This window comes from Otolemur garnettii, unplaced genomic scaffold (genome assembly GCF_000181295.1).
Source record: "Otolemur garnettii isolate 467f Iridium unplaced genomic scaffold, OtoGar3 scaffold00024, whole genome shotgun sequence".
Taxonomy (NCBI): Eukaryota; Metazoa; Chordata; class Mammalia; order Primates; family Galagidae; genus Otolemur; species Otolemur garnettii.
Genome location: NW_003852419.1, coordinates 7,109,725 through 7,119,629, shown reverse-complemented (window position 1 = coordinate 7,119,629; position 9,905 = coordinate 7,109,725). Strand labels below are relative to the sequence as shown.

The window sequence follows — 9,905 nt, the reverse complement described above, 5'->3', positions numbered from 1 at the left end:
GCTCCTGAAGGCCAGGCCCAGGGATAGAGAGCGCTCCTGAAGATCAGGCCCAACAACGCCGGCCCTGCCGCAGGCGAAGGTTCCCGCCTTACTACATGCGGAGCCCCTACCTATGGTCGGCAACCGCAGTGTTCCAACCCTCCCGTGCAGGGTGCAGGGAGAAGTGATGGAGGGTGCCGACAACCAGGGTGCAGGAGAACAAGGTAGACCAGCAAGACAGAATATGTATCCAGGTTATAGACTGAGATTCTGCAGGGCCCTCCTTGCCAAAGACAGCCCGGAGAGGACGGCAATGAAGAGGATAAAGCGAATCAAGGAGATGAGACCCAAGGGCAGCAGCCACCTCAATGTCGGTACCGTCGGAACCTCAGTTACCAACACAGACGCCCAGAAAACCCTAAACCACGAGATGGCAAAGAAACAAAAGCAGCTGATCCACCGGCTGAGAATTCGTCCGCTTGGAGGCTGAGCAGGGCGGGGCTGAGTAACGCCGGCTCACCGTCTCTACCATCATCCGGTTTAGTCATCCCACAAGAAGAAACGAATATGAAACCCCAGCAATAAGAGACGAACGAAAGATTGATGCTGAAGACCTTAGCTGCTTGCTCTTTTGCCCATTGACCAGATAACTAGAACTATCTGCATTGTCTATGCAGCATGGGGTCTTTATTATTTTTACCTAAAGAAGTCTTTTCTGGTAATAACAAATGTGTTTTTTTTTTTTTTTTAAAAAAAAGCTTGGTTTTTCTCATTACGCCTTTAAGGGTTTTTAAATTGTTTCGTATCTGGTCAAGTTGAGATTTTTTAAGAACTTCATTTTTAATTTGTAATACAAGTTCACAACATGATGTTTTCCAAAAAGTCAACAAACTGCAAGCACCTGTTAATAAAGGTCTTAAATAATCAAAAAAGAAAAGAAAGAAAGGACTATGCCTTTTATCCTTCCCAGCAGCACTCCCACCTCACCGAGAATCTATATTGTACCTTATACAATCAGATGCTAATATGTGTTCATAAAATTGATTCTGATGATTCCTCATCTTATAGAAACATCTTCACAGAGAATTATAAATGAATACTCATGCAATTAAATGCAATAAGGTAGGGTAGTGTATTAGTTCAAGTATGGGCTTTAAAACCAGAGCAACTAACATGGCCAGCTCTGCTACTTGTTATCTGTGTATTTGATGAGACTGCATCACTCCAAGCATTGGTTTCTCTGTCTACAATATGGAATAAAACCTAGGCCTACCTTCGGAGAAGGTAGAGAAATTACACAACATGTTGAATGCTTATAAAAAAAAGAAGGCATTATGTATCTTCACATTCTGTGCAATGGGGAGACAGAAGCAGAAATCACTACACGGAAGGCAAGAACAAAGAGGAAGTTTGCACAGCCAGAGAACTGCGAGAAAGTCCAGTCCAAAGTCCCCAACTGAAGTATTACTGAGAGCTTAACAGGCCCCAGAGAGGGGAAGAAAGTTAAATCTCACACTTTCCTATGTTCAACCCTGCTCCCAGAGATGAGCAGAAGGGCCGGGTTAAGAAAACACAGAAAGTATTCTATGGAGGTAGAATTTTACCCCTGTAGGGAAGAAAAGATTGCTTTCCTCACCCAGCACTAGGTTCATGTCTGGGGCTCCCATAACAAAAGACAAACTAGTAAGAGAAAAGCATGCAAATGGATTTAATGTAAGTTTTACATGACACTGAAGCCTCAGGAAATGAACACACAAATAAACAGTGAAATCTGTGAATTTTTAATGCCAAGTTTGACAAAGTGGATAGTTGTAGAGAAGTAGGATTGGACAAGAGGGGTATGATCTAATGGTAATAAACTGAGGGAACTTAGCAAAGCCAGTTTATTCAGATTCTTCTGGGTGTCCTAGTGTCTTCGGAGAGAGGCGGATTTTCCTTTCCTCTCGGTATAGGGTAGGCACCTTTCACATGAAGTCTTAGGATCTACTTCCAAGGAAGATCAGTTACCTCTTTCCTAGCAGGGCGAAGTGAGAGACAAAGTCAGAAAGACCTTTCCACTTCTGTTTCTACTTTTTCAAATCACCCCAGCCCCAGTTTGGGGAAACCCAAGAGCCAGGCTTATACCTGTAGGCAGAAGATGTGAGGTTTACTCTGGAGAAACTGGCCAGCCCAAGACAAAAAGGACTTCAGATGGTAATACTTAGGGGTCCTCCAACAAAACAGCTAAATCACCATATGATCACCCACCATTTGGTACAGCCGCCCCTTTCCCTCATGCACATCTTCTGATCATTTTTTTCAGCACTTTCTTTTTAAAATGGAAAGCTATTTGAGGGAAACCTCTAACATAAATGTGAAAGAAAAGCAAGCAAGAAAGAAATGAACTCAACAGAGACAATGCAGAAAGCAGAAGAAAAATTCAAACACACTCAGAAAACACTATCTCAGAGAAGTAAGGCTTCTATGAATAAAAAATGCAATGCCATATAAAGGAATATAATGAGAGAATAAGAACTATTGAAAATTAAAAACATAAAAACATAAACATTCTTCCTTCTAATTCTACTAGATTAGAAGATAAAGTGGAGGAAATGTTGCAGAAATTAAGACAAAAAGACAAAAGTGGAAAATGGGGAAAAAAGAGAAAATAGAGAGCCAATTTAGAAGTTAAGACTTAATATCAGATTTACCTAAGTTCTAGAAGTCAACCACAGGAAGGTCAGAGGAAATTAAAACAACCAAAGAAATAATACAAACATTTTCCTGGAACCAAAATACATGAATCTCCAAATTAAAACGGCCTAGTAAGTTTCCTATGCAATAAACAAAACAACAAACACAAATCATCCTTGTGAAATTTTAGAACACTGGAGAGTAGGAAGATGCTGAAAGCTTCCAGACACCACCAACCCCACTCCCTGTAAAAGCTGGTAAGAATAGTTATCCTATTAAAGTCAGATAAAGATATTTCTAGATTTATTAGGTCTTTTAAAAAATGGAAAATTTCCCAAGTATTCTTTCTTATAAAGTTTTAGGAAAATGTCTTCCAGCCAAACAACTGAAAAAAACAGGAAATAAAAGACACGGACTCCAACATAGGAAGAAGGTCAAAAAAAATCCTGGTTTGGTAACTATACACCAAACACTGAAATACTCATAGCACCCAGTCAACACTGGGGTAGTTGCATGAAAGGCTCCCAGGGAGATGGTTCCTAGCAGAGAAAAGGAACTATTGGATTACTTCATGTTTTTTTGAAATGGAGTAAATATAGTTGTATAGCTCTAATGGAACATATGGGAATGAATTATTGATAGATACATAGAAAACTAAGCATATGAAAAGCAAGTCAATTAACAATTCCAAGGGAAAAGTTACAAAAGAAAAGAAATTAAATTATAGAACAGTATGTCTCAGCTGTGAATTATAGTGAGCTCAGTTCAAACTAACAGTGGCTTATAACATGAGGAAAAAGTCATGATGAACAGAAATATTGGCTTAGCTATATTGAAAGATAGAATAAAAAACACTAGGTAAATGTATAAAAGGAATGATTGAAGAGAACAAAATCTTCATCTTTTTATTTTATGTAGTTAGATAAGGAAAGGCAGCTAAGAGTTGAAAGTGGTTCCCTGCAGTAGACAGAATCAGGATGAGCAGGCATGAGTCAAGAGACCACTGATTTCTGTAAACTAAATCAGGTAAGACACCTTTGGCTACCAGTAACAGGAGACTAAACTAATAGTGGCTTATAATATGAAGATATTTATTGTTTACTTTTAAAACTGTACAGAAATAGAGGGACTATGAGTTGACTTGGCGGCTCAGGGACATTGCTGGGAACTCACTTCTTTCCAGCTTTCTGCTCCACCATCCTCAGTGTATTGCTTGTCAACCTTGTTCACTCAGGTTGCAAAATGGCTGCCACAGCTCCAAGCATCATACTTCCACAGTCAGAACCTGGGAGGCAGAAAGGGATTAGCACCGGTAATTCATGACAAAGACCCAAAACAAGAGTGGCTAGAATGAGACAGAATTTTGTTTCATGTGAAAGTCTGGAGGTAGGCAGTCCAAGGCTCCTGTAGCCGCTTCCCTCTGTGAACTCCTCAGAGAGCAAAGTTCCTTTCTCTTGTAGTTCCTCTAGGCATAGCCTCCTTTCCCACGGTGATCGATCTGAGGGTTCCAGAAGTGACTCCAGCTCTAGCCATCGTGTGGATATTCCAGACAGCAGGAAAGAGAAAAGATGATGCATGAAAGAGGCACAGGAAAGCTTTCTCTCTCTTTTCTTTTTAAGACAACCTCACTCTGTTGCACAGGCTAGATTGCCATGGCCTCAACCTAGCTCACAGCAACCTGAAACTCCTAGGTTCAAGTAATCCTCATGCCTCAACTTCCCCAAGTAGCTGGGACTACAGGCACCCACCATAACACCCAGCTAACTTTTGTATTTCTAGCAGCGACAAGGTCTCATTCTTGCTTAAGCGTGCTCTTGAACTCCTGAGCTCAAGCAATCCTGCTACCTCAGCTTCCAAAAGAGCTAAGATTGTAGGCATCAGCCACCACTCCCAGCTGAGAGCTTCCTTTTTAAAAATTTTCCTGAAAGGTACCATGAAACACTTTTGCTTATATCCTACTGGCTGGGATTTGGGCACAGAGCCATAACTATCTCTACGAGAGGCTGGACAATGTAGTATTTATCCTGCTAGCCATATGCAAAGGTAAAAATTATGGGTTCTAAAAAGGGAAGAGCAAAAGAACAGATACCGGGCAGTCTACACTGTAATTAGAAAGGAAAAACATCTTTCCTGAAAGACCCCTTAAGGAGTCCCCCTTATATCTCACGGGCTGGAACGGGGCCACGTGGTCACCCTTGGCTGTGAAAGAGACTGGTGAAGGAAGGGTCTGAGTTTTCATCCTCCATGGTGGAAAGCAAGCAAGGAGAAAGGGGTTGAGAATGGCTGTGACTAGCCAAACAGGCGTCTGCCTGTAAGTCCTGTACCACAGTTTGACCTTTAAAGCTACATATATACATATTACTTTATTTTTTCATGTAAATTTTAAAATACATAAATAATAAATAAATTTAAGTTTATATAATTATGAGAAAAGTTGCCAAGAGCAGCTGCCAACACCCTCCATCTTCTTAGTGAATAAGTAAAAGAAATAAAAAATATAAAGTCAATGGACATACACATAAGTGATAGTAAAGGCTGCTCAAATAGTCTGTTTATTTCATGCTTTGCACACTGACCTTGGCTTTCGTTCCACATTTATTGAACATCTGCTATGTACAAACTTTTATGGATATGACTACATCTTAGTTCATGCCTCCAAAAGGTCACAGCTTTGAGAGAGAGAGAAACATAAAAACCATTGTTTACAATACGGCATGATAAGCACTGATAAGGGATTGCGCTGGGTAACATGGCAGCGATCTAAAGAAGGGCTGTCTAAGTTGGCACAGCGGACAGGGAAGACTTCCCTCAAGAGGTCCTTTTTGAAACATGTTTGAAAGATAAGCAAACATTTGCCAGAGATTAAATAGACAGAGTTGGGGCATCAAGCCCACAGAAGAATGAGCACAGAGGCCTGCATCATGTTATAGCTGAGAAGAATGACTCACATTCTCACTTTGTCTACTATAGCTATGAAAAGCTAGGTACACAACTGGCATTCAACAGACATTTGGTGGGGTGAATCATGAAGAGTAATAACTCTCTTAATCTACATTAGTTTAACCAATATTCTAGATCAGGAGTTGGCAAACTATGGGCCAAATCCCATCTGCTGCCTGCTTCGGTAAATAAAATTTTAGTGGGGCATAACCACACCCATTCATTTACACATTGTCTAAGGCTGCTTTTGTGCTACGTGGGCTGAGTAGTCAATCAAAGAAATTGTACAGTCCTGCAGAGCTGTCAAACATGTACTATGTGGCCCTTTACAGAAAAAGTTTACTAACCCCTTATTCTAGCTTAACTGACACTCTCCACTCCCTTTAAAAATGGAGCACTCTGGGCTGAAAACTAGTAAGTAAGAAGTAATGCATCCTTGAAGTCCATCAATTTAGTTGTATACTTCCTAAGAGTAAATTGTTCCCAAATGTGTTTTGTCAGTTTGCATGTTAATATAAGAATCTAATTCAATGAAATATTGTGTATACTGATAAAATATGTGTGAAGTGTGTTTCTATAAAAAATTAAGCAGAATACTCTGAAAAATCTCCATCCTGACATGCTAATAAAAACTGTTATTAAGTTAGATATGAATGAGACAACCACAAAAGATTGGATAGAATCATAAAATATTAAGATTTTTTGGAAGTGTCTATAACTTTCACTCTACTTTAAAAAAAACTAAAATTAGAGATCAGAAATGATGCATTTTTGGAAGTCTTATACAAGAAAGACAACACAAAAATGTAATTTGTGTCACATCCTTAAAGAGGAGTCTTGGCTCTGTATCAACAGACAGGTGCTCCCTAGAAATTCAGGTTAAAAAAATAATTATTATTTTAAGTAAGTGAGTAAGTAGAGAGGTAGATAATGTATATTTTCTAGGGCTTTTTAAAAATGATTTCCTGATTTAACCAATTCTTTACTATGAGAAAAGGAAAGGACAAAAAACCCAGAAGGTGTGTTTGGATGAACAGTCACAGATTCCATCTCCCTAAATTTGCTGAGGCTAATCTGCTTCTTCTAGACTCACCTCTCACCCAACTACTGCCTTGACTCCAAAAGTGGCCCATGCCATAGGCACCCATGTCTGTTCTAAAACCCAGTACTGGCTTCCCAGAAGGTTAGACAAACAGGACTCAGACTTCATACTCCCAACTCTGGATCAGAAAGGAAGGATGAGCCCACAGTGGCTGCAGTAAGAGCAGGAATTAACAGGTTAGCCTGTGAAAATGTCAACTCATTAAATGCCCAAAGTGTAACATCTAAGCCCTGATAAGCCATCTACGAGATAAAATGAATAAAATAACACAGTCCTTCTTCCTTACAAATCACACAAGTTCAAAGTTCAGAAAACTTTTAATTTGGTCTCTTTGCCCATCACCTCATGGAACCTTGGATCTACCTTTAATTTGAAGCTTCAAACAAGTCCCTGTTTCCTTAAAATTATGTGGCACGTTAGCTCTTTCCAAAAGAATGGTCAATTAGTTCAAAAGAGCTGGTTAGTTATTTCCTCAGGATCCTTTTTTTTTTTTTTGAGACAGAGCCTCAAGCCATCCCCCTGGGTAGAGTGCCATGGCATCACGCTCACAGCAACCTCCAACTCCTGGGCTCAAGTGAGTCTCCTGCCTCAGCCTTCCAAGTAGCTGGGACCACAGGCGCCCGCCACAACGCCTGGCCATTTTTTGGTTGCAGCCATCATTGTTGTTTGGCGGGCCCGGGCTGGGGATTCGAACCCGCCACCTTAGGTGTATGTGGCTGGCGCCTTAGTCGCTTGAGCCACAGGCGCCGAGCCAGGATCCTTGATTAATATCCTTTTTTCAGATGAGCTTATTTGGTTCTATTATAACCAATTTCCCCTTTGACCCAAAAGGCTATCCCTTCCAGAAAAAGTAAAAATGCTTCTCATCAGGTTCACATCCTAAAGTCACAGTGGTGAACAGTGTGAGCTCACACAAGGTATTAAGGAATGCTGGGCCCCACAGAAAGATCCCTGAAGGAGGGCCCTGTTCTCCTAGGTCACCATGGGCTCTCAGCTTCCTCACTGACACCTTGGCCAGAGCTATGCAGACAGGACACACCCCCAAAACACACAATGAAGATGAGGAGCAATACAATGATTAAAAAACCAGACCTGCACTCCACATAAACCTACCCTCTAACCAAGTCAATTTCCAAATACATCCCTCCCCCTTCCAAGCCCCACCCACATTGTTTGCAGCCACCGCCACACCCACAATGTCCAGTGCAGGTCAAGTTGAATCTCTTCTTCAAAATCTTTAGTGGACAGGGCCCTTCTTTCCCTTCCTGCCACCCTGAACCTTTCTTTTTCTCAAGACATCCTCCTCTTCTTCCCAATTCTTCCACCCCTCAGACCCTTCACTAAGAGAATCAAGTTGCTATGTGGTGAAGAGTAGGGTGAACAGAGCAAGGAACTGGGACTTCTGGCCAATACCCAGACCTAAGTCCTGCTATGTGAGTGAGTGAGCTTAGAAACAAACTTTGAGATGACTTCAACACTAGCTAATACCTTCATTGCAATCTTGTAAGAGACCCTGAGTCAGAGGTACCTAGCTAATTATTGGTTTATTGTTGTAAGATACCAAATTTGGGGGTAGTTTGTTACAAAGTAATATATAAATACTGTACCATGTTTTCAACAAATATTAGATTTTTTAATATAAAACAAGCTAAATCTAATGTAGGCCCCTCCTCTCCCTGTTAGGTTGACAGGAAAACATTTTATTTAATCCTATCAGGGGTCCTCAAACTTTTTAAACAGGGGGCCAGTTCAGACCATTGGAGGCCCAGACTGCGGGCCCAGGACAAGTCAGCTGCTAAGCAGGACGGACAGCAGCAGCAAAAACACCCAGCGGGCCAGATAAATGTCCTCAGCAGGCCACATGTGGCCCGTGGGCCATAGTTTGAGGACCCCTGATATACTAGTATTTTTCTAGGGTCTGGTCCAAAACCCAAGGCATTTGAGGAAGGGCCTCTGGTCCTTGATTTGGACTGGTTATCACTGCTGGGCTATTCCCGAACTGTGCATTCCCCTTGGAGTTAGGAGGTGAGGAAGCTCCACAATATTCCCGCCAAACTACAGTGGGGCCACTGGGGCTTTTGTTAAGGCTGGAGCCAGCCCTGAGGCCAGCCTTCCTTCTGCAGGCCTGTGAGTGCATAATCAAGGAAAGAGGCCCCTCAAGCACTCCACCCTCACCAAGCTTCTGAACCTCCCTCCCCTGCCCCTTCTACCTCTTTTTTCCACAGTCCTCACCCCTGCATAGAGGCACAAACATGCTCTTAGCACAAGTCCAAAGAGCTTAGGATTTTTTTTCTTTTTTTTTTTTTTTTGTCCAGGGCTGGGTTTGAACGCACCACCTCCAGCATATGGGGCCAGCACCCTACATCTTTAAATCACAGGCACTGCCCAGGATTTTTTTTTTAATTAAATCATAGCTGTGTACATTAATGCAATCATGGGGTACAGTGTTCTGGTTTTATATACAATTTGAAATATTTTCATCAAACTGGTTAATATAGCCTTCATGGCATTCACTTAGTTATTGTGTTAAGACATTTATATTCTACATTTAGTAAATTTCACATGTACCCTTGTAAGGTGCACCATAGGTGTGGTCCCACCAATTACTCTCCCTCCACCCTTCCTCCACCCTCCCCTCCCCTACCTCTCCCTTTCCCCTTCTTCTTGGGCTATAATTGGGTTATAGCTTTCATAAGAAAGCTATAAATTGGCTTCATAGTATGGCTGAGTACTTTGGATACTTTTTCTTCCATTCTTGAGATACTTTGATAAGAAGAATATGTCCATGTAAACATGAAAGAGGTAAAGTCTCCATATTCCTTTAAGGCTGCATAATATTCCATGATGTACATATACCACAAATTTATTAATCCATTTGTGGGTCGATGGGCACTTGAGCTTCTTTCATGACTTAACAATAATGAACTGGGCTGCAATAAACATTCTGGTACAAATATTTTTGTTATAATGTGATCTTTGGTCTTCTGCATATATACCTAGTAGAGGAATTGTAGGATTGAATGGCAGGTCTATCTTTAGCTCTAAGTGTTCTCCAAACATCTTTCCAAAAGGAACGTATTAGTTTACATTCCCACCAGCAGTGTAGAAGTATTCTCTTTTCTCCACATCCACGCCAACATCTCTGGTTTTGGATTTTGTGATGTGGGCTAATCTTACTGGAGTTAGATGATATCTTAAAGTAGTTTTGATT

The 9,905-nt window shown here is 41.2% G+C and overlaps 1 pseudogene; it reads left to right on the top strand.

Annotated features, from left to right (window-relative positions):
* LOC100959529 overlaps positions 1 to 488 on the top strand; it is a 2,055-nt pseudogene extending 1,567 nt beyond the window's left edge.
* The last annotated feature ends 9,417 nt before the right edge of the window (positions 489 to 9,905 follow it).